Source organism: Leucopleurus acutus (genome assembly GCF_964270905.1).
Source record: "Leucopleurus acutus genome assembly, chromosome: 9".
In the NCBI taxonomy this organism is placed as follows: Eukaryota; Metazoa; Chordata; class Mammalia; order Artiodactyla; family Delphinidae; genus Leucopleurus; species Leucopleurus acutus.
This window is the reverse complement of record NC_139144.1, coordinates 9368380-9394070: the sequence shown is the minus strand read 5'-3', so window position 1 is coordinate 9394070 and position 25691 is coordinate 9368380. Positions and strand designations below refer to the sequence as shown.

The following is a 25691-nucleotide window of genomic DNA, read 5'->3' as shown; positions in this document are numbered from 1 at the left end:
AATTAAAATTTTGCCTTGGAATAATGGAAAACAACATACGGAAGCAAAATTGTTTGAAAAAAATGGGTGTAAAAACAGAAAATAAGACTGAACGTTATGATCCATCTTCAACCACTTGAATGTTTTTGGTCAATGGTGTTTATGTATGAGGTGGAACCAGGCAGAGGCATGACAGAATGTGTTAGGATTAGAATCCTCTTGCCTCCATAGCGGTATACTTTTTAATGGGCTGAGTTATTGAAAATATTTCCTTCCTTCTTATTTGAATTCCACCTCTCAACTTAGGCAGTTTTTCCATAGTTGATTCATAGCTAAAACCTTTTTTTTTTTCATTTTCATCAAGAATTTTATTGAACAAGTTATTTTACCCTTTTGTTCCACTACCTTCTGCCATTTTTCAGGCAACTTCATAATTCCATCTTCCCAAAACTTTTTACCTTTTTTGAGCAAAGAACTGGTCTAGGTCATAGCTAAAAACTTTTATCTATGATTGTTTCTTCTTTTATTTGGGGTTATCTTCCAAGTACTAAGTTGCCTGATATACAAACAACAATTCCATTCTATTTGGCCACCGAAAATGTTCTGAAAAAGTGGTGAATCTGCGCAACCAGACAGAACCTAATTAAGAATATAAAATGTCTTCTAGCCACTTATCCTATAATACTGTGATGTAATTCAAGCCATTTCTTGTTTTATGAGCTATGGTTATACAACGTGTAACAGTCTACCCCTCCTACGAGAGAAATTCAAGATCACTTCTTTGAGGTCAGCGATTCCTCTTGCTTTTTGGTTCTTAAGTTGAAGGCTGAGTAAAGTTCAGAGCTGCCGTCATAAGGGAAGAAAGTAAACCAAGTTCAGAGTTCAGTGACTGAGGAAATAGTCCAGATTCTACCGAGTTCAGATTCCTTTCCACAGCCTTCCAATCTAAAGTGCTGACTTTTGCCCTTGTATGTGAGAAAAAGGCCTGGGCTTGGGAAACCTTCTCCTCTGGAAACATCCTCCCAACACCTTGTGCTAAGTCAGGAGTTCATCGAAGGGTAGACATTTCGTAAATGCAAATGCCTTGCCAGTAAGTCTAAACCTGCAGTTACCACCTCAACGTGAACAAATTGATTAGAAGTATGAGCGTTCTTTCTTCCTAACAACTGCTTGAGATCCATGGGCTCAGGGAAAGGAGACCCAAGCAGAGCAGTAACCATCCTGCGTGGCTGAGAGGAGGCTTCCGTCATGGAGGGCAGCACCCACCCCTGGGGCGGGGGGCGAAGAGGAAGTGATGGGGAAGCAGGACAGGGGCGCAGGATGCTGGGGAGGAGGTGCCGCACACATGCTTTCCTGTAATTTGCAATCCTGCTCCGAGGGCCCCGTTGGCCACATGTCATAGTACAGGTGTGACTTAATATGGGAATTTGTCATTTTTCTATTGGTGTAGTCCTACAATCCATTGCTTTTTAAAAAGTGATTTTGGACCTATGTGAGAACAAAGCTGAATTATCGGGAGCTAAAATCGCGTTGAACGCTTTGGTGTGCAGTGGCCTCAGGCCTGTGTGCCTGCCTTGCGAAGTGTTCTCGAGCCCCCCCTCCATGAACCCCTGACTTTACATGGGACAAGGCACGCTGCACATCCACCTTCTTCCCGCTGACAAGAGGACCCTGGGCAAAAATTCAAAATACTGGAATATTTTCTCAGGACTTCTATACTCCTCATGCTTCCCTCCCGTGCCACTGAGGCAAGCTAGGCAGCTTTTGGTCTGGTAGCTTCTTGCGTCTTGACCCGATTTCAGTGGTTAGCGTCTACCCGGGTCGGGGCAGAAACATACCTTGCCTTGGTACCATGATGTCCACCCACCCAGAGCTCCGTTCCTTCCGTTAGCGGCTTTCTAATTGGCTATTCCCTGAAGTCTGGTGCTTGCTGTTGCCACTCGTGGTAAGGACATGTGGGCTGGATGAGGTAAACTCTCCACCGTAGGTAAGCTACATTTGCAGAGCCTTTTCTGTCAAATAGCTCCCTCATTCTTTCATTCACTCATTTTGAAAACTTTAATTGAACACCAGCTTTGTGTCAAGCCTGGGGGATAGAAAGATACACAGACAGTGGTCTCTGCCTCAGAAGGTATCGCAGTCTTTTAGGGGCAAAGGTTGTAGTGACAATACTCCCCATTTGTGTTTGTGAGTGCAGTGTGATGATTCTGGAAGAGGCAGCCGGTATCTCTCCTGAGGCTCCAGCACAGATGTTTGGTGGGGACGGGCGCTGGTGCACTGACCGGGGCAAGGAAGTGAGCAGATATTCCGACAGTGTCTTAAACCCCACTTCCAGGCAGAAACGGTAAGAGGCAGGCATCTGCCTCTGTTGAGGAATGGGGAGTAAACTTGCAGCTTTTTAAAATAATCAGTGATAAAATAATCAGTGATAGAAAATGGAAAAATAGAGGCGCTGGAATGCCATTCTGGCTTGCATAATTCTGGAAAAACAAAATGAAAAGTTTCTAGAACTGTGTTCCGGCATGTTTCCTTAATAACACAGTCTTGTTTATGAAGATTATGTGAGGTAGAACCTAGACCCTAAAGCAAGTAAAAGGAGTGAATAACCATAATTACCTGCATGTCTACTAAAACTAGTTTGTGTGATGCCATTGGCCAAATACGTATCCTAATATTACACCACTGTGTCTATGGGAAAATTTAAGTGTACCTCTATCAATTCAAATACAGGACTTTTTACAGACCTACAAATGTAAGGTGATACACTCAAGCCCAGCGTAGCCTCACTGAGACAGAACTCTGCAAAGGACACGGCTTCCTAGGTTCCAGCCCCTCCAGACACTGAGAGCCTCACCCCGATGCCACTGACAGTGAAAAAACTTAAAGTGGGTGCTCAGCACAGCTCTCCTATTGGTGTCCCTGAAATGGGTGTTGGCTTTGTCCAGCACTTTTCTAGAGGAGAAGGCTAAGCGCGGCTTGGGAAGGAACAGAGAAGAGTGGAGGCCCAGACCTACCTCCCCAGAGGCTGATGGCAGGCCAGTGTTGTTACCTGAGTCCCCCTTGGGTCTCACCCCATGGCCTATCAAAGGATCTCTTCCAACAACATAAGACTGTCCTGAAAGGCTTTTTGCCAGTTTTCCAGTGATGCATTATTGCTCACTAATGATTTAATGACCCAAAGGAAGGGCACCACAAGCTACTTAATCCAACACTGATGTGAAAAGTAATTTTCTGTTTGGAGACAAAGCTGAAAGCAGACCCTCTGCTTTCTCAGTGCCTTGGTGAGTCTCAGGTTACACCACTAAACAACATTCTGTCTCTAGTAAAGAGGCACAGAAGTAGCTCTGGGAATTATTCTTTAGTCATGTCATATCCAGATTATCTAAACATTGAATTAAACAGTGAATTTTATGGTGCACTTAACATTTTTCAGTGTTTTCTCATTTCAAGAAAATGATGCCTTTCACAGAGCAGAATCTCCAAGCACATTTGTGGGTTGATTATTGAATCAAACTCTTCATTCACATTTTGAAAAGAAACATCCAAGAATTAGGTTTGCTACTGCTTTAAAAGATGTAAATCAATGTTTCCATGACTATGGAAAATTATAATAAAGGTACTAGAAAATACACTTTCACCTTTGTGAGATGTACGAGGAAATGTACTTTACACTCAAAATCTCAGAGATCTCCGTGCAAGGTGGGGATGGCATGAGTGAACAGAGCTAAAGAAGGAAAAGAACGGGGGCTATAGGGTCAGCCACATGGGGCCCTGCTCTTGGAGATGTGATGCGCCCACAGGGCAGTGTCGGCACAGGCATCGCTGCTGCCGCTACACCAGTCTTTAACCACCAAGCACACATCAGAGTCTGCTGACAAATGAATAAATGAGTTTTTCAGGGAAGTCCTAGTCAGCATTTTTAAGTGCTTACAGAGAACTGAGGAAGAACAAATGGCTTCAAATACAAGAGAAAAGATTTCATTCAAAAAAAGTGATTTGAGAAAAATGCTGGAGCATGGCCTTCCGGGTTTAGGGTACATTTGAGAAGAAAATGCACATCCATCTGTGATGGTTTGAAAAAGCTGTCTGCTTGAGGAGAAAATAGGCTGAAGGAGCCCATCTCCTCAGGTTCCTCTGGTATCAAGGTGAGCTTAATCCTTGTTAACTGGCATTTTATCACTGCAGCTTTCGGTGGTAACAAATACCTTCCCGAGCTGTGAACAGCACCGACGTGGAAAATATCTTAACCTGCGAAGCGCCAGCCCCGGTTCCCCGAGAGCAGGGACAGTGCATCTGCAGGTGCCCAAGGGGTGGCTTGTGGATACAAACTCAGAGGCTTAGGACGTGGACTTTTCAGAGACCTTGAAACCTGGAAATTGTTTACAAAACGCAGTGCCTTCGTATCCCATTTTCAGAGGCGAGGATCCGTCTCAAAGGTAACTCTGTAGCCACTGCCTGGGGGAATTCAGGCACAAACCCTGTGTTCTAACTATCTGATGGCTCCTAGGACATCACAGCCTCTTAAACCTCTACGTCTTTGCTGAGGTTGGGAGGGTCTCCCAGGGCCCCCGGTGCGACTTTCCCAGGACGTGCGCCCCAGCCTGCCGAGCAAACGAGGGACAGTCCCATTCAGGACAAACTCTGGAATCCCCTCTGTCAGGCTCCCTAGTCTACCACTTTGGGGAATTTCCAAAAAAACACAGGCATGGTGCAGGGTTAAATGGCCACTACTTTCAGAGTCACACCGAGGCCAGCCTTGCGTTTTCTGTCTGCTTCTCTCTCTCGACTATTTTGGCACAACTGACTGAACAAATAAAGGGTTTGGGGTATGTGTGTGAAATGATGCAATAAAGTTCTAACATGAAGCTAGACGGTAACACTGTGATGCATTCAGGTTGATGGGTGTAAGTCAGAAAATGGTGACGCTGCCAATGTTTGCTATTTTATTAGAATGTAGAAACCCATTAAACTGATTGCACTGTAAGCATGACTTGCTGCGTCTATGTACTTTACTCTGACAGAGAGGGTGTAAATACAAAGTCTGATCTTAAATGGAGGCTTGAAATGACATTTATTTTCCTGACCTGCACAGCCAAGTTAAAGTTTATGTAGTCCTCCCTTAAAGCCCAGAGAAATATAGGTTTGAGTCAAAATGGCCTTTATGACTCTCATATGAGGAGCTCTGGCTGAGTTCATAAAGTCGAGGCATGTCCTGGGGGCACTGTTCTTAAATATGGAAAACTATTTCCTAACCCAGAGCCAGGCTTCAGCCACAATGAGATTACACGAGCATCAGAAAAAGAATGGGGCTCAGATCTTCAGACCAGAACATCCATCCACAAGAACATCATGGAAGAACGGCAGTTTTCTCAGTGCCTGATGTCTGCTTCTATGAAAGTAACAGAGAAGCAGAGAGGGGGCAATAAGGTAAATCGAGTTTAAGACTATCAGGAAGAATAGCAGAACACTGGGGTCTTGGTAAATGAAGTGAGATTCAGGCATGAAACTAAGGCCCTGAGCAACTTAGTTTCAGAGGAGAGCCAGGAATGTTTCTCAGGAGTTGTAAGCACCGGGCCCTGGCTGGGAGTCAACTGAAGAAGAGGCTCACTGCACGCGAAGGACCTCGGCATCAGACAGCGTGTGCACGGCAGGGGCCTCTGGGCTGCAACGGAAAGAGCCACACACAGGTCCGCAGAGCACTTAGTGAAAAGCACCGGGGGCTGCCTGAAGGCTTCGCTTCAGATGGAAACTGCAGGAGGAATTCTGAACTGAAGTTAGGAGGACACAGATAATGCTCTGGATACCAAAACATGTGGGCCCAGAGAGAAGCAAGGTCCGCCTTCTCACAGGTGAGACCATACTCCCCAGTATAGTGAATGTTCTCTTTTACAGGTTTTAAGAATCAACTTAAAAAACCAACTTAAATCAGCTTCAAGGGTATCTCGTGACATTTGAGATATGGGTAAATACATGGGTTATTGGCTAAAATTTCAATATTGTTTTAGAATGTTTCTATTCAGAAGATTTCTTTTTTTTTGGGCGGTACGCGGGCCTCTCACTGTTGTGGCCTCTCCCACTGCGGAGCACAGGCTCCGGACGCGCAGGCTCAGTGGCCATGGCTCACGGGCCCAGCCGCTCTGCGGCATGTGGGATCTTCCTGGACCGGGGCAGGAATCCGTGTCCCCTGCATCGGCAGGCGGACTCTCAACCACTGCGCCACCAGGGAAGCCCCAGAAGATTTCTTGATTGACAAACTTTGGAATAAAGTTTATGTGGGGTGTATTTAGGGATTCAGCGGGAATGCGATATTTTGAGACTAGATTGTCAGATGGCCACTCACTCGTGCTCCTTGACGAGAGATGGGGAAACACCTACAACAGCATGGGTGGGGATCCCTGCACCCTCTCAAAACCTGACCCCATCATGCCTTTACACGTGCTCCTAGTCTGCTTCTCATGGTCCCACAGAGCAAGGGACAGCCCCCTTCCCTATGATGTCTTGGCAGGGTCTCTGAGTTCTCCTGCTTCAGTCAAAATATCCTTAGCGCCTTCCGTATTTCCTCAAAGGATCTTTTAATTGTCTTGGCTGCTTTTATCCTGAATGTGCTAGCTTATGTAGAAATATTAGGCTCAGAATTTAAGGTCTATTTATTCCTCGATACATAATCATGAAAAGCGTCAAAGAGCTAATCTGAAATCTGCAGAGAAGAGTAGAACCACCGTGTGCAGATGTCTCTAGTACTAGTCTGTGCTGGGCAAGCAGTTAGAGAGCTGTGTTAGCAGAGTCACATGCTTTCTACTAACTTAAAACCTAATTCATAGTTGCCCCAAATTGGAAGCAACCAAATGTCCTCCAATAAGTGAATGGATAAACAAGCTACGATACATTCATACCACGGAGTATTATTTAGCAATAAAAGAGAGCCATCAAGCCACAAAAAGATGTGGAGAAATCTCAAGTGCTGGTTACTAAGTAAAAGAAGCCAATCTGGGTGGTTTCCGGAGGCAGGGGGTAGAGGTGGGCAAATGGTAGTCACTTCTAGTTATAAAATAAATAAGTCCTGGAGACATCACATACAGCACGGTGACTGCAGGAAACAATACCGTATTGTATATTTGAAAGTTGCTAAGAGATTATCTTAAAAGTTCTCATTACACACACACACAGAATTTGTAACTATGTGCAGTGATGAATGCTACCTTTATTGAGGTAATCATTTTACGATATATACCTACAACAAATCATTATGTTGTACATGTATAACTAATTCAATGTTATGCATCAATGAACTCTCAAAAAAATTAACCAGAGGCGCAGCCAAGCCAATCTGAAAAGACTCCACATGATATGATTCCAACTATACGACATTCTGGAAAAGGCAAAACTACAGAAACAGTGAAAAGACCAATGGCTGCCGGTGTTTGGGAGCTGGGGGAAGAGGACCGAACAGGTGAAGCACAGGGAATTTTTAGGGCAGTGCAACTATCGTGTATGATACTATGGTGGTGGATAAATGACATTATGCATCTGTCAAAACTACAGGGGGGGCTGAGTCAAGAAGGCAGAGTAGGAGGCCGTGGAGTCCACCTCTTCCCACAGGCGCATGAAGAGTATGTTGACAGATGGAAATTCTCACAGAGCACCTGCTGAGCACAAGCAGAGGGCCTGGGAAACCTAAAAGGACAAGGAAAGATCCATGTGTAACTGGGCAGGACGAAAGAGAGAAAAGGAAAAAAAAAGAAAAGAGGAAGTAGGACAGGACCTGTGCCCCTGTCGGGAAGCTGAAGGAATGGAGAGCTTCCCGCACCCGGGGAAGCCCCTCACTGCGGAATAGGTCAGCTGAGACAGAAGGGGAGCTTTGGGGGCCCTGAGGAGAGCAGAGCACCCAGTTTGTGGCAGGCAGGACAGAGTGAGACCTACACGGATGGTCATGCCACAGCGCTGCATGACCCAGCCTGACAGATATGGACAGGGGCTGGGTGCTGCAACATGGGGTTTGGAGAGCAAACCTTGGGACAGGACTGCTGTTGGCTGTGCAGAGACAGCCTGAGCGGAAAGGAGAGAGGAGCTCTGCAACCAGGAAAGCTCCCGGAGGAAGCCTGGTCTGCCGTACAAGCAAAGGGCCATTGTTGAGTGACGCGCGAAGGGCGGGGTCACCATTGCGGCCTCTCTCCCCAGGGGCCGGCCCCTGCCTCTGCAGGCACTAGGAGGGGCTCCCACCAGAGTAGGTTGTGTGCCTCATTCCGTCGCCGCCTCCTCTCCCTCCCACCTGAGTGGGCACATGAGCCCCAGTCGGTCGCCACCTCCACCCCTCTTGCCTGTGCAGGGAGCAGACACCTGAGGGTAGTCCACACGCAGAGGTGTGGCGGAAACCAAAGCTGAGCCCCAGGGGCTGTGTGACTAAGGAAGAAGAGCCGAAATCTCTCCTCGCAGCCACTAACCTTGGATTAAACCCCACCACGACTGGCTTGGTAAACTCAGTGCCTGCGGAACATCTGAACGGACAACAAGTGCTCCTGCAACTGAGACCGGTCTTGCTTTCACAGCTATGGACTTTGTGGGCACGTACATGCCAGGGTTGGGCCAGGCCAGATTCTGAGCTGCATCATAACTCCCACAGTGGGTCCAGATCCATGATTACTGCAATTCTGGAACCTGACTTCAGTGGATCTATGCTGGTGGCCTGGTGTGAGAGACACCAGGGCCAATTGCCGGCACACCCACAGAAAAGGTTGAGCAGAGAGCAGTGCCAACAACAGTGCAATCTGAGAGCTCACACAACAGGTGAAAGGCGACACAACAGAGCACACCCACAGGTGAACAGCTCCAAAGGAGGAATACTCAGTGGCTTCTCTCGCAGTGGGAGTGCTCCAATTGCACATACCTCACACCGCAGGTCAGAAACACAGCTAGGAAACAGATCTGGGGGCCTCTACTGCAACAACTAGGGAGCAGACTACACCTCTGACAGGGCAGTGACAACCACAGAGCAAACGGGAGGCCCTGCTCAATACCCAGTGTAGGCTCTGGTCACCACACCACCAATCAAAACCCCTGTCAAGGGGATAAAGGCCAGCATACACTGAAGAAAGTGGTGGCAGACATCCATACTAAAAACAGCCCTTGTACCAAAAAAAAAAAAAAAAAAGAAAGAAAAAGAAAAAAATTAAACCCATGCAGGCTACACAGCATCGTCCCCACTTAAAAATAGTCCTCCAAGACTGTCTGAGGGTCTGGCATCAGGAAGAACACCCAGAGCATTTAGCCTTGAAGGCCAGTGGGGGTTGAGTGCAGGAGCTCCTCAGGGCTGGGAGAGGCAGAGACTCCACTCTGGGAGGTGCACACAAGGTCTCACGTACACTGGGACCCAGCACAAGGCAGTGCCTCCACAGGAACCGGGGCTAGACCTACCTTCGGGCCTTGCAGGGCCTCCTGGGGAAGTGGTGGTGGGCTGCAGCTCACAGTGGGGGCAAGGACACTGGGAGCAGAGGCCCCAGGGAATAGTACTACTGAGCACTACTGGAGGACCCCGTTTCAGCACCAAGACCTGACCCCACCCAACAGCTTCAGGCTGCAGTGCTGGAACTCCTCAGGCCCAACAACCAGCAAGACAGGAACACAGCCCCACCCATCAGCAGATAGGCTGCCTAAAGTATTATGCTCACAGCCACCCCAAAGCACATACCCTGGGCTTCCCTGGTGGCGCAGTGGTTGAGAGTCCATCTGCCGATGCAGGGGACATGGGTTCGTGCCCCAGTCCAGGAGGATCCCACGTGCCACGGAGCGGCTGGGCCCGTGAGCCATGGCTGCTGAGCCTGTGCGTCCGGAGCCTGTGCTCCGCAACTGGAGAGGCCACAATAGTGAGAGGCCTGTGTACCGCAAAAAAAAAAAAAAAGCACATACCCTGATAGGGAACTGCCCAACAGAGGGACAAGACCCAGCTCCACCCACCAGAGGGCAGGCACCAGTTCCTCCCACTAGAAGCCTGCACAAGCCCCTGGACTAATCTTGCCCACCAGGGGGCAGACACCAGAAGCAAGAGGAACTACGATCCTGCAGCCTGCAGAAAGGAGACCACAAACACAGTAAGTTAGACAAAATGAGATGATAAGGAAATATGTTGCAGATAAAGGAGAAAGATAAAAACTACAAGAACAACTAAATGAAGAGAAGATAGGCAAGCTACCTGAAAAAGAATTCAGAATGATGATAGTAAAGATGATCCAAAATCTTGATAAAAGAATGGAAGCACAGACTGAGAAGATAAAAGAAATAACAAAGAGATAGAAGATTTAAAGAACAAACAGAGATGAATAACACAATAACTGAAAAGAAAAATACACTAGAAGGAATCACCAGCAGAATAACTGAGGCAGAAGAACGAATAAGTGAGCTGGAAGACAGAATGGTGGAAATCACTGACACAAAACAAAAAAGAATGAAAAGAAATGAGGACATTCTTAGAGACCTCTGGGACAACATTAAATGGACCAACAATCGTATTATTGGGGTCCCAGAAGAAGAAGAGAAAGAGAAAGGGCATGAGAAAATATTTGAAGAGATTATAGTCGAAAATTCCCTAACATGGGAAAGAAATTGTCACCCAAGTTGAGGAAGCTCAGAGAGTCACATACAGGGTAAATTCAAGGAGGAACATGCCAAGACACATATTAATCAAACTGACAAAAATTAAAGACAAAGAAAACATATCAAAAGCAACAAGGGAAAAACAACAAATAACATACAAGGGAATCCCCAAAGGTTATCAGCTGATTTTTCAGCAGAAACTCTGCAGGCCAGAAGGGAATGGCATGATATATTTAAAGTGATGAAAGGGAAAAACCTGCAACAAAGAATACTCTACCTAGCAAGGCTCTCATTCAGATTCGAGGAAGAAATCAAAAGCTTTCCAGACAAGTAAAAGCTAAGCAAATGCAGCATCACCAAAATAGCTTTACAACAAATGCTAAAGGATCTTCCCTAGGCAGGGGAAAAAAAGAGGCCAAAACTAGAAACAAGAAAATCACAAATGGGAAAGCTCAATGGTAAAGGCAAACATACAGTAAAAGGAGGAAATTATCCACACACAAATATGATATCAAAATCAGCTACCATGAGAAGAGGGGAATACAAATTCAGGAAATGGGAACTGCATTTGAAATTGAGACCAGCAACTTAAAACAACCTTGATATATATATATATATATAGACTGTTATATCAAAACCTCATGGGAAATGCAAACCAAAAAACTACAGTAGATACACACACGAAAAAGGAAAAGCAACCCAAACACAACACTAAAGATGGTCATCAAACCATCAGAGAAGACAGGAAAAGAGGAAGGGAAGAAAAAAGACCTACAAAAACAAATCCAAAAAATTTAAGAAAATGGTAATAGGAACATACATATCAATAATTACCTTAAATGTAAGTGGATTAAATGCTCTAGCCAAAAGACACAGACTGGCTGAATGGATACAAAAACAAGACCCATATATATGCTGTGTACAAGAGAACCACTTCAGACCTAGGGACACATACAGACTGAAAGTAAGGGGATGGAAAAAGATATTCCATGCAAATGGAAATCAAAAGAAAGCTGGAGTAGCAATACATATCAGAAAAAATAGACTTTAAAATAAAGACTGTTACAAGAGACAAGGAAGGACGCTACATAATGATCAAGGGATCAGTCCAAGAAGATATAACAATTGTAAATATATATGCACCCACCATAGGAGCACCTCGATATAAAAGGCAAACACTAACAGCCATAAAAGAGGAAATCAACAGCAACACAATAATAGTGGGGAATTTCAACACCCCACTTACACCAATGGATAGATCATCCAGATAGAAAATTAATAAGGAAACACAAGGTTTAAATGACACATTAGAACAGAAAGACTTAATTGATATTTATAGAACATTCCATCTGAAAGCAGCAGAATACACTTTATTCTCGAGTGCACAAGGAACGTTTTCCAGGGTAGATCACATCTTGGGCCACAAATCAAGCCTCGGTAAATTTAAGAAAACTGACGTCATATCAAGCATCTTTTCTGACCACAACACTATGAGATTAGAAATCAATTACAGGGAAAAAATTGTAAAAAACACAAACACATGGAGGCTAAACAATATGTTCCTAAATAGGCAATGGATCACTGACGAAACCAAAGAGGAGATCAAAAAATACCTAGAGACAAATGACAACAAAAACACAGTGATCCAAAACCTATGGGATGCATGCAGCAAAAGCACTTCTAAGAGGAGAAGGTTATAGCAATACAATCTAACCTCAGGAAACAAGAAACAACTCAAATGAACAACCCAACCTTACACCTAAAGCAACTAGAGAAAGAGGAACAAACAAAACCCAAAGTTAGTAGAAGGAAAGAAATCATGAAGATCAGAGCAGAAATAAATGAAATAGAAATGAAAACACAATAGCAAAGATCAATGAAACTACAAGCTGGTTCTTTTACAAGATAAACAAAATTGATAAATCTTTAGCCAGACTCATCAAGAAAAAAAGGGAGAGGACTCAAATCAATAAGATTAGAAATGAAAAAGGAGAGGTTACAAGTGACACCACAGAAATACAAAGCATCCTAAGAGACTACTACAAGCAACTCTATGCCAATAAAAGGGAAAACCTAGAAGAATTGCACAAATTCTTAGAAAGGTACACCCTTCCAAGACTGAACCAGGAAGAAATAGAAAATATGAACAGACCAGTCACAAGTACTGTAAATGAAACTGTGATAAAGAAACTTCCAACAAACAAAAGTCCAGGACCAGATGGCTTCAAGGTGAATTCTATCAAACATTTAGAGACGAGTTAACACCTATCCTTCTAAAACTCTTACAAACAAATGCAGAGGAAGGCACACTCTCAAGTTCATTCTACGAGGCCACCATCACCCTGATACCGAAAACCAGACAAAGTTATCACAAAAAAAGAAAGTTACAGGTCAATATCACTGATGAACATAGATGAAAAATCCTTAACAAAAAACTAGTGAACCAAATCCAACAGTATATTAAAAGGATCGTACACCATGATCAAGTGGGATTTATCTCAGGGATGTAAGGTTTCTTCAATATACACAAATCAATCAGTGTGATACACCACATTAACAAACTGAAGAATAAAAACCAGATGATCATCTCAACAGATGCAGAAAAATCTTTTGACAAAATTCAACACCCATTTATGATAAAATCTCTCCAGAAAGTGGGCAAAGGGGGAACCTACCTCAATATAATAAAGGCCATATATGACAAACCCACAGCAAACAGCATTCTGAATGGTGAAAAACTGAAAGCATTTTCTCTAAAATTAGAAACAAGACAAGGATATCCATTCTCACCACTTTTATTCAACATAGTTTTGGAAGTCCTAGCCACGGCAATCAGAGAAGAAAAAGAAATAAAAGGAATCCAAATTGGAAAAGAAGAAGTAAAATTGTCACTGTTTGCAGATGACATGATACTATACATAGAGAATCCTAAAGATGCCACCAGAAAACTACAAGAGCTCAACAATGAATGTGGTAAAGTTGCAGGACACCAAACTAATACTCAGAAATCCTTGCATTCCTATACACTAAAGACGAAAGATCAGAAAGAGAAATTAAGGGAACACTCCCATTTACCATCACATCACAAAGAATAAAATCCCTAGGAATAAACCTGCCCAAGGAGGCAAAAGACCTGTACTCAGAAAACTATAAGACACTGATGAAAGAAATCACAGATGACACAGGTGGAGAGATATACCATGTTCTTGGATTGAAAGACTCAATATTGTGAAAATGACTCTACTACCCAGAGCAATCTACAGATTCAATACAATCCCAATCAAATTACCAATGGCATTATTTTTTACAGAAGTAGAACAAAAAAATCTTAAAATTTGTATGGAGACACAAAAGACCCCGAATAGCCAAAGCAGTCTTGAGGGAAAAAAATGGAACTGGAGGAATCAGACTCCCTGACTTCAGACTATACTACAGATCTACAGTAATAAGACAGTATGGTACTGCCACAAAAACAGAAATATAGATCAATGGAACAGGATAGAAAGTCTAGAGATAAATCCAAGCACCTATGGTCAATTAATCTATGACAAAGGAAGCAAGAATATAAAATGGAGAAAAAACAGTCTCTTCAATAAGGGGTGCTGAGAAAAATAGATAGCTACATGTAAAAGAATGAAATTAGAACACTCCCTAACAGCCTACAGAAAAATAAGCTCAAAATGGATTAAAGACTGAAATGTAAGGCTGGATACTATAAAACTCTTAGAGGAAAACATAGGCAGAATACTCTCTGACATAAATCGCAGCAAGATCTATTTTGATCCACCTCCTAGAATAATGAAAATAAAAACAAAAATAAACAAATGGGGCCTAATTAAACGTAAAAGCTTTTGCATGGCAAAGGACACCATAAACAAAAGGAACAGACAGCCCACAGAATGGGAGAAAGTATTTGCAAAGGAAGTGACTGATGAGGGATTAATCTCCAAAACACACAAACAGCTCTTGTAGCTCAATATCAAAAAAACAAAAACCCAATCAAAATATGGGCAGAAGATTTAAATAGACTTTTCTCCAAAGAAGACATACAGATGGCCAAAAAGCACATGAAAAGATGCTCAATATTGCTAATTATTAGAGAAATGCAAATCAAAGCTACAATGAGGTATCACCTCACACCAGTCAGTCAGAATGGCTATCATCAAAAAATCTACAAACAATAAATGCTGGAGAGGGTGTAAAGAAAAGGGAACCCTCCTACACCTTTGGCAGGAATGTAAATTAGTACAGCCACTATGGAGAACAGTATGGAGGTTCCTTAAAGAACTAAAAATAGAATTACCATATGACCCAGCAATCCCACTACTGGGCATATACCCAGAGAAAACCATAATTCAAAAAGACACATGCACCCCAATGTTCACTGCAGCACTATTTACAATAGCCAGGTCATGGATGCAACCTAAATGTCCATCAACAGAGGAATGGATAAAGAAGATGTGGTACATATATACAATGGAATATTACTCAGCCATAATAAAGAATGAAATAATGTCATTTGTAGCAACATGGATGGACCTAGAGATTGTCATACTGAGTAAAGTCAGACAGAGAAAAACAAATATCATATGATATCGCTCATATATGGAATCTAAAAAAATGGTACAAATGAACTTATTTACAAAACAGAAACAGAGTTACAGATGTAGACACAAACTTATGGTTCCTGGGGGTGGGGAATGGCAGGGAGAGGGATAAATCAGGAGATTGGGATTGACCTATACACACTACTATATAAAAAGTAGATAACTAATAAGGAACTACTGTATAGCACAGGGAACTCTTCTCAATACTCTGTAATGACCTATTTGGGAAAAGAATCTAAAAAAGAGTGGATATATGTATATGTATAACTAATTCACTTTGTTGTACAGCAGAAACTAACACAACAACTATACTCCAATTATACTCACCTATAATCCAATAAAAATTTGAAAAAAAAACTATAAAGCTACACAACACAAAGAGGAACCCTAATTAAACTATAGATGTTAGTTAATAATATATCAATATTGGTTCATTGATTATAACAAATGTACCATACCAATGCTAGATGTTAATGGAAAAAAAGAAAAAGAAAAAAACCCCAACTCTTAAATAAAACCTAAAGTAGTTTTCATAATCCCTCTAAGCATGCCATTACATCCCATTATCCTGTTTTTCTATTACCTTCTGGACCCAAAGGCAGGCTTTTTATTTAGTCCCTATTAAACTGCACTGTGTATTTATTAGTCTGATAGTGTTTGACCATGATTCTACCACCCAGCACATGCCCTATTCTCTTGTAGGTACGTACTGCCCAGTAGTTTGGTGAGTATGTTCTTTGTTCATGTATACGTCATAAATTAAAATGAACGAACCAATTTCTTCAACAACTATTTGTTAAGTAACTGGTGTGTTACCAGGCATTGCTCTGGTATCAGTGAGCAAAATATAAGTTCTGGTGGAACTTACATTCTTGAGCAGGAAGACAGACAATAACCAATAACATCACAAATGAGTTCTCAAATAGGTTAGGAAAAGCTAAGCATCATGGGAAAAACAGAAAGGGGTGGAGGGGATCATTAATTATTCAAGTGCCCTGGATCTGAGCTTGGAAGGAACATGGCGGGTTTGAGGTAGTGTGGAAAGGCTGTGATGGCCACGTGGAGAGCAGGAGACATGAGGCCACAGGGCGCTGCGAGGCCAGAGCACGCTGGGCTGCATGGGCTGAGGGGGGAGGGCTTGGAACTCTATGCCCTCCTTCCCCCCACAATAGAAAGCCATTCCACGGTTTTAAACAACAGGGATGATGAAACGAGCTTCTCAAAGAGAGAACGGACAGGAGGGAGGTGAGAGGCGCCGTGGGGAGGAGAGCAGCAGCAGTCCAGAGGGGCTGCGGGGCTTGGAGCAGGACAGCAGGGAGACGGGAAAGCAGGGGACGCTGAGAGGAAGAGCTGACTCCCCGGCCTCCGTGAACAGTCAGGCGGGAAGGGGAAGCGCTCACCGAGACCGGAAGTCCTGGAGCCGGGGGAGCGGTCCGGGCAGCCTGATGGGGTGTGAGGCGCCTGTGACGTGCACAGGCAGGAGAAGCGGCAGGCAGGTGCATCTGTGGGGCTGGGGATCAGACCCGTGCGTTCATTCAACAAGACATAGCTTTCCCTGGCTAGGACAGTATCATAGTCACTGTTCCTGCATCTTGCAGAAGTGTCGCAAAGGCATGTTACGGGAGACGAGAACAGGGCTTCACGCCACACGGACGTGAGTGCAGTTTCCTTGAGCTCACTGAACTTCTCTGAGTCTCAGCTCTCCCTCTTTTGCAAGTTCTGGTCATCACTTCAGTGAAGGATTTTTGTCAGGCTTGAAAAAGATAACGTGTTAAAAAACTCTAAAAGATCTTTTCTATTTGAGATGAGAATCCTCAAGTCCCCCGTCTCTGTCCCTCTCTTTATCACCCCTCCTCTATTTTTTCTTCTAGAGTTTCCTATTTTACTTTCAAAAAAGGAATTTTGTTCTCACATGTCTTATCCCCAGGGTATCTACACAGTCTCCTCCTCAGTGACTGACATGCCTCTAATAATCTGCTCTAGGATTTTTTAACGTCGACCATAAGAAGGTTGTGGACTTAAGAACGCATCTTATTTTCTTTTGTCAAGGCTTTACCTACATCTGAGACTCCCGTCTCTTACCAGCCTTGCACAAATCCTAAATGCTCACGAACAGCATTTGTCATAACGTCAATCCGTCATCACTTGATTTCAATCTGGCTGCACCAGGCAGTGAAGGAGAAACTGAGAATGTGGGCAGATGGGTTCCTTTGGAGTTGGGATTTGACGACACAGCTTTGGTGGAAAGATAAGAAAGCAAGAAAAGTGCAATGCTGATGTACTATTGTAAAATGGTCAATCATTCTGTTCAGCCTTGCTGATAGAGTGAACTGGGAAACTAGGATGATATATACATCCCAGTGATACAAAGAGCAGTGTTACTCGGAATAAAAGGAAAGGCAAAGAGAAAGAACGGCAGGCTCGGTGACATCTGAGTTCATTATTTCAGAGGTGGGATAATCACAGTGTGACCAAGAGAAGAAATTGCTTAAGTGAAATAGAAGTGAAGATTGTCAGGGTTCAGGAGAAGAATATTTTGAGAAAAAGTATAACACGAGATAAGAGTCTCTAACCAGATATAGAAACATACTATAACGTATCATGTTTAAAGCAAAGAAATATGGCTGAAAAACAGAAAAACATATGAATGGTAAAGTACAGACAGCCCAGAAATTGACCTAGATCAGTGTGGGATTATTGAAATATTGCTGGATAATGAGTGGGAGACAGCAGAAACTTAATAAATTATATTGGGTAAAAATTAGACAGTATTTTGGAAAAAGTAAATATATAACCATATTCGGAAATCTCTGAATATATCAAAGAACTAAATATTAGGGAAATCACAGACGAGCTTGCATAAAGGCAGAATTTGTTATAACTTTAGACTGTTGATATCATTTGAAGAATTGAAGCAATATAAAAGTATGAGAGAAAAACAACAGATTCTATTACATAGAAATGTAAAATTTTTGTAAGCAAAGAAGGGTTAAAATACAAATGCAACAGAAGACTGGGTAACACATACAAACAGAGTGCATACATACAATAAAGCAAGTGGTATAAATTGCTACAGCCCTAACGGAACGTTAATTGACTGTGGAAATATTCATATAATTTGGACCAGTACTCTAACCTCTAAAAATTTATCCTAAGGAAATAGTAAAAAGGAGAAAAAGTTAGGTCCATGAAAGTATTAATTGCAGGATTATCTGTAACTGTAAAATAATAAAAACAAACCAAATATCTAACAATAAGGGAATGGTTAAGGAAATTAGGACATAGTGGCTCAATGACATATTTAGCTATTAAAATGGTAATTTGGAAAACGATGTAATAACACGAAAAATATGTGAGATAATATTTAAAGGGTATGGTAACATTTATATGGTTATGGAAAAACACTAATAGCACACTGGAGAGTTAACACAATTCTTTTAGTGTGTTAGGATTATGGGTGATTTTATTTTGTAAGTTTCATTTAAGAGTTTAAAATAGTATATGGAAAATTCAAACAGAAGACATGCACAAGGTAGGAAGGACTACAGGTGTTGCTGAAACCAGACTGGTAAGTCACCCAGGCTAATGGCACAGGCTACAGGAGTTCTGGGTTGTGTCTGAAGCCCCCACAGGGTTTCCTTATCACCCCGATTCCCTCACCAATACTAGAATTAATTTGTGTTACTCACAGGAAGTGGTTTACTTAGATGACTGACTTAATGTCCTCAGATGAGTCTCCTCCCTGAGGCACTGCCCCTCCTAGTAACTACGCACCACCATCATTTTCTAGGCAATAAAAATTTAGGACGGTCAAGCCTAAGCTTCTGAAATGCATAAAAACTGACGTTTTCAAAGTTTGGGCTTTTTCAAAACTTCCTGAATCTTCTGAAAGCAAAATGGACCCCTAAGCACCAATTCTATTGGTCCTTCACTTCCTCTGTGCCCAGACAGGAAGATTTCTTCATTTTACTCTACGTCCTCTGCCAGGTAATTTGTGGACCTTTTGGATTATGGATCTTCAAAACATGGAGAAAAGAGGAGAAATGAGACCTGAGACAAGGAGGAACAGAGGAGGGCCAGGAGAGGCTATCAGTCTACAAAGTAAGGCAAGGGGATGTGAGAGGAGGAGGGGCTTGGGGGGGACGGGTCTGCCACCAGAGGGCAGATCCAGGGTGCAAAGGAAGGGGGTGAAGGAAGGGGCTTTGGAGAAGGGCTGCTCTGGGTTCCGAGTCTCTCTCGAGGTCCCTGCAAGATGCCAGCGATGCCTTTTTAATTAGTTTGTGGCTGAACCATACTTTTATACGTGAGCCATTGATTTCAGGGAAGGAGCCACACTGGGCCTGAGAACTTATAAGTGCCTCCCTCCCCTCCCTATGGATACGTCCTGGGACATCCTGGTGCCACTCCAGACAAGAGGCCGGGTGGTTCGTGCCTCTCCTCCTTCCTAAGGAGCAGGCCCTGTCGAATGGCTCACAGGAGCCAGAGCTGAAAGTTTTCTCTGCTGGATGTTTCTGCCAAGGAAGGAAAGTAAAAGCAGAATCTTCAGCATCAGAGTTAAATGATGAAAGATACCAACTAGAACAGTATTTCTACGTATTTCCATTTTCCATGAGAGACTGTACCTCATGGAAATTCCTCTCTGGAGTAAAATAATTAAAGGTAGATACAAGTGTGTCCTTTTGCCACATTTTTAGTATTAGTTCTCTTAAGGGGTAATATTTAACATATTTATCCACTGCCTAGGACACAGGCACCAATCATTAAAATGAAACAGACATTAGCCTTGACTGGCTGGAGTGACAGGGCGTTGTGAAGGCTTAGAGCAGGGACCATTTACCAGCCACTGGGAAATACTGCAGTATTTTAACTAAAGTATGGCCATGTTGGCATCTACTTATTATCAGCCTTGGTTCTTCCTCTTCTCTTCTTCCCCTTGGTAGCTGCAGCCTCTTTTTTGTCCCGCCCGACCACCGCCAGTGCTGGGTGTGATTCCCTTTCACTCTGATCATGAATTACTTCATGTGCCTGGTGGTGACTGGGATCCTACAGGTAGACTTACTCCTCAGGCGCGAATGGGGGCAAGTGGGTGGGTAGTGGTGCGACAGCCAGGGTGATGACTCCAATTGTCATGGAAGCGGAGGACGGTTTCCGTCTTGGGCAGGAAGTCAGAGAGTGCCCGCGGTGGCAGAATGGAGCCCGTGGGGACATTCCAGACGGGGAAACTTCTCCCAGTGGTATAACACTGGGTGGCCCCTAACATCTCCAACCTTCTCAAAGCTGCAGACGTTGCTCGCTTTTGTGAGACCACGCAGACCCCTCACTGAGCCCAGCTGCAGCCCTGTTTCGTAGCAACGAATTCCCTCAACGTATCCCCTGGATGAATTCCCAAAGGAGGGGTGGGAGCGGGGACGGGCAAGAGCTTCCTGTGAGCTACACTGATTTCATTAATTTCGTCCTCAGTACTTGTATCATCCACTAGAACAAGTAAATCAAGTTATAAGGATGGCTGTCTCGATTCAAGCTGTAAGGAAAAAAAGAAGCAAGTGTTCCACGTTACAAATAGAAACAAAGGGGAAAGAATGACGCTTTAGAAGAGGTTGATGATTTTAACACCTCCAGGTCTATACTCATTTACTCAGTACAGCAAACCCTACTTGGTAAAGTAAGACAAAAGAATGTCCTGTTAAAGAAGCACACAAAACATTTGCATTTGAATGAGTACAATCCCCAAACCTCAATGCTGAAAAGCAGCAGCTGGGGTGCAGTGGAAGGAACTTCTGGACCAGGAGCTGAGAGAACTGGGCTCCAGGCCGGCTCTGCCATTCAGCAGCTGCCTGACTGTGCCCAGCTCAGCCGGCCTGAGCTTGGGTTTCCTCTTCGGTAAATGAAATGCTCGACTAAAGGATCTCTACAATCCCGTCGAGTGGCAATCTCTCTTACTGTTGTCTGCAGTAGACACAAATGAATGGCAACTCCTGACCACCTATGCCCTCCCCACCCAGCTCACAGCCAGGTGAGTCTGGTGGTCCAGGGAGTGGCAATGTACGATGGTTTATTTATCTATATTTCCCCCAGTACTTCTCTTAAATAATTGATAGTAGCTGGAAAATGTTTTCAAACTTAGAAGTCACTGGGCAGAGATGAGAGGTTGACCCTTAGACTGATTTTATTTAAAGACCACCACAATCTGCAAACCTTCTATAATTTCCTTGCTGTGTGTGGCAAACTTTTTTTGCAGAAGCTGAAGTGTCAAACAACATTTTGTACGTGGTCCTGCCCTGTCTAAGGTAAGGGTGACCTGCCTATAACTTCTCTCCATTACAGACACTCCAGGCTCCTTTAGGAATGGCTATCAGCACTCTTCCTTGACAGATAATGTGCATTTCTTTATGGCATTTTGATAATTATTTCCTTAAGCCATTAGTTAAAGATATTATTGATATTTTGCTTTTCAAGTGCAGAAGTGCTGTGCCTATAAGTATTAATAGCTATGATTTGATGAGAACCTACCACGTGCAAGTTTCCAGGATGGAAACTTTATATACAATATTATTTAACTGTCAAAATACCCCTTTGAGTGGAGATATTCCTATCTCCAGTTAACAGATCAGGAAAAGCTAAAATCACGTAAGTATCTCGCCCAGTGTCAAACTGATGGTGGGGCAGAAATCTGACCCCAGGCCACTCCAGCTGCGGTTTCCCACTCATCCCCTCCCCCATCCCTTCTGGATGCCAGGCTCACAGCTTTCAATCCCATGGTTTTTATTCCCCAATTCTTATAAATTCTTTATATTAAGAAGTATCTGCTAGCATCATTTGCGTTCATCCCAATATATTCCCTATAATTTTAGCATAATCAACTTAGAGCCTTATTTATAGTGAAGAGGTCATGCTTCATACAAGAGGGCTTGAGTGGACCTGAGGCAAATCCTCAACAGACCTAAGGATTCAGCACTGCTGCCTCCCAGTGGCTGTGAACCTTGAGTGACTACCGAGCTTTAGAGACCTGCGATTATAGTGATTTTGGGTAGAATGAAGATGTAGAGGAAGGAAAAGATAGGAAAGGTTCTGAGGAAATATATACTATGAGGCTTGATGACTGGGTATGGAAAGTGGTGGTAAGTGAGAGAGGTTGGAAAGTAGATGATGTTTATCACAATATTGAAATGAAATTACAAAGGGTTTGGTGGGGGACAGAGGGACTTGGAGGCCAGTGAGAAGACCAGTGGGTTGAATGTGGAGTTTCACTAACGTTTAGGAGGTGATCACAGCAAGAAAACAATCAGTAAATAGTCCGAGAAGGAACAGGAAGAGAGTAGAATAGAAATGGGGAAAGATGATGTTGAAGAGAATTTTAAGGACTAGTCAGCCAAGGGTGTAAAATGTCAGAGTTTATGATTGTATTAAGCTAATTGTTAGTTTAAGAAAATTGCTTTAAAATTACTGCAGCAGATTACTTGACTTCTAGAAATACACAGCGAAATAACTTGTGTAAGTTCTCCATTATGTGTCATTCTTTAGTCCCTAAGAGCCCTGAAAACAGATATTACACTGGTAGAGGAAAATGACCCCAGAAATGGGTCACGGTAGAGCCTGCAAAAGATTTGTTTTGCCTACTTTATAGATTTTTATCAACATTATGAAAGTAAATCTTATTAATTTTATGAGTCAATAATATTTACCCCAAGGATTGATATTTATGAAATAAGTAAAACTAGAATGCTGACTTAAACCCCAGGGAACTTTGTTATAATGAGAAATCCTCAAGACCTGAATTTAATCAAGAACTTGAGGATTTTACATTGTGCTATTAGTCATACTCCTCAGGATTTAGCTCATCATATACTCTTCCTTCATTTAATAATTTTTTTCTAACTTTGCTGATTTAGAAGCATTCCAGAAACTGATCACGACGCAATAAGCATTACCAACAATGACCCTATTGTAGTGGAAATGACCTCATTATCACTCTTGTTGCCAAAAGCAATCCAGGGCAGATGTGGTCTTGGTTTGAGATGAAGAAAACAGTCTTAGGATGAAACAGAGACACTGGGAAGATGTCTACCCCCAAATCCCGATCTGTTCCTCTTACAAAAATGATCATGAAACTTTGGTTCCAATACCAATGAATGCACCGCTGATTTAAGAGACAGTGCACGTCAAGCTGACGATTAGAATTTCTATAAATGAGGTATGGACAGCATGACGCGAGCTTGGCTGTGTATTTAAGAGCAATAGCTGGAGTCACAGCAGTGACTGCCCTGCACCTGTGGCTTCTGCTCCCAGTTACAGCACTGCCGTAAATTCAGACATCTCCCTAGCAGGCCTCTGTCACTACCGAGACATAACTTCAAGTAAATATGGCCTTTCCTTCTAACTTTCAGTTCCTTTTTCAGTCATTTACTTCATCATTACTCATGCTATTATTATTTTATTCCTTCAACAAATTATTTTTTGTTTACCTTTCTATGTGCCTTTCCATGTACTGTTCTAGTGGCAGACAAGACAGACAGCATCCCTGGCTCTATGGGGAGACAGAGCCGATGGGCCCCGCTGCTCAGGCCCTCCCCACTTCTGGTGGCTGAGCAGAGAGCTTGGGAAGGAGACCTGAGCCAGTTTAACAGAAGGATGGGCTAATTACTAGTTTCCATGACCTGGAGCATCCTCCTTTCCACCAAAGCTACTTCCCCAGCCAGGGAACTTATGTGATCTCAAGGATGTTCTCTGACCCTGTCCCTCATCCACAAAGTACTCACCACAAATGTATGGAACATTGCAGGGGACTGTCCTTCTTCATTGGTACCTTGGCCATGGGACATATCTACACCTGGCCTAAGCTCTGACAAGTAACAAGAGTCAAGGAGATTCTATCTGCTTCTACTACTTCTTTGAAGGTTTTTCTCAATAAACTCTATATCTGAACTGGATGGTGCTGCAACAAATAAATAGATAGAGATACAATTTCCGATAGTGATAAGTGCTGTGAAGGAAGCAGAACAGTGCAATTGGATCGAGAGGGACTGAGGCTGGGTCAGGACCAACCTAGGCAGGACAGTCAGGAAGGGCCTCTTGGAAGAGATGGTAACAGAGTCAAAGCGGGAGTGATAAAGGCAGGCAGCCCAGCAGAGAAAGAACATTCAAACACAGGGAACAGCAAGAACAGTGGCTTGGATGAAAGGATGAGATTGAAATGTCTGTGGGACAGAAAGAAATCGAGCACCACAGTGAATGAGGGAAAGAGTATTAGGGGTGACTTCAGAGAAGTAATCAGGGGACTGGTAAGGAGATGAGGTTTTGTTCTAACTGGAATAAGAAGTTATGGGAAAAAAGAAAAAAAAATGAAGAAGCTATGGGAGAAGTTAAAGTGAAGGATTAATAAAAATTGATAAGCATATTTAATAGTTTAACTCTTGGATCTGGAGGAGAATGGCATGCAGGTGACATGGAGGGAAGCAGGGAACCAGTTAGGAGGCTACCACCGTGGTCCAGGGGAGTGGGGAAAGGTAGAGGGGCAAAGACTGCTTAGTCTAATTACGGGACCTGCAGTGAGTGTTGGTGGGATGGGAGAGGTGGGAACAAGGCGAATCACAGATGATTCCAGAGTAGAGAGGGGCGGTAGCCCTTTTAAAAGCTGGTGCACACGATCACTCAAATTTCTGTAAAATTAACCACCAAGAAGAAAGTAGGAAGCCACAGGAAATAAAGATGAACAAAGACTGGAGGGTGCAGGGTGACAGGAAGCTGGAGACAGGCAGTGGTTCTGAAACATTCCTGGGAAGTGCTAACTCCTGCAGTTCCTTACAGGCAGCTGTCATCTGAGGGCTTCTTTTAGGGGGTCCCGCAAGCTAGCACTCACTGCAAAAATGTGGCAGATTATTCTTCAAACCTGCATTTTAAAAGGGGGATGAGAAGATAGACTAAGCTTGTGAGAAGCTTTTTTCTTTTCTCACGGCCCTTTATAAAAAAAAGTTCAGGACCAGAGTCTCAAGCTGACTGCGGGGTTGGCCACCAGACTTTACCTCAGAAATTGAGAATTAGTCAGAAGATTCCACGTAAGCCACAAAAGAGAAGTGGGAAGCAGACAGCACTCACCGAACTGCGATGTGCCAGGCCCCGTACACATTATCCGTTAATCCTCAAAAAGAACCCGTGAGAAAGACGTGCTTTCCTTCAGGATCTGCAAGAACAAACTGAAGCTCAGGGAGGTTTATGAACAGCTCAAGGTGTCCCCGATGGTGGCAGGGATGAGCAGCAGGGATGAGCCCCGGGCTCCGCCTCCTGGGCCAGGTGTGGGGCTGCTACAGGTGAGGGCACCTCCCCTCACACCATCACCCGTGCCCGCCCTGAACTCTGGCCTCTGCTTTCACTATCACGAGGTTCACCCCTGGGACTGGGGTCTGCCCTCAGGGGAAGAGTCATAAAAATGGGAAATTTACCAAGTGACCTCTCTCCTTCCACGTCCACCCCCCTGCAGAATCTGCCTGCTTTTCCTCTCTCTCCTACGTCTTCATGTAGTGT

At 43.5% G+C, this 25691-nt stretch overlaps 1 long non-coding RNA gene across 1 annotated transcript in view; it reads right to left on the bottom strand.

The window, feature by feature from the left end:
• Nucleotides 1-25348, bottom strand: part of LOC309966445 — a 50153-nt gene extending 24805 nt beyond the window's left edge. Inside the window, exon 1 of the long non-coding RNA XR_014326452.1 lies at nucleotides 25266-25348. This is a non-coding gene — a long non-coding RNA (uncharacterized lncRNA). The remainder of the gene's footprint in view (nucleotides 1-25265) is intronic.
• Between the last annotated feature and the right edge of the window lie 343 nt (nucleotides 25349-25691).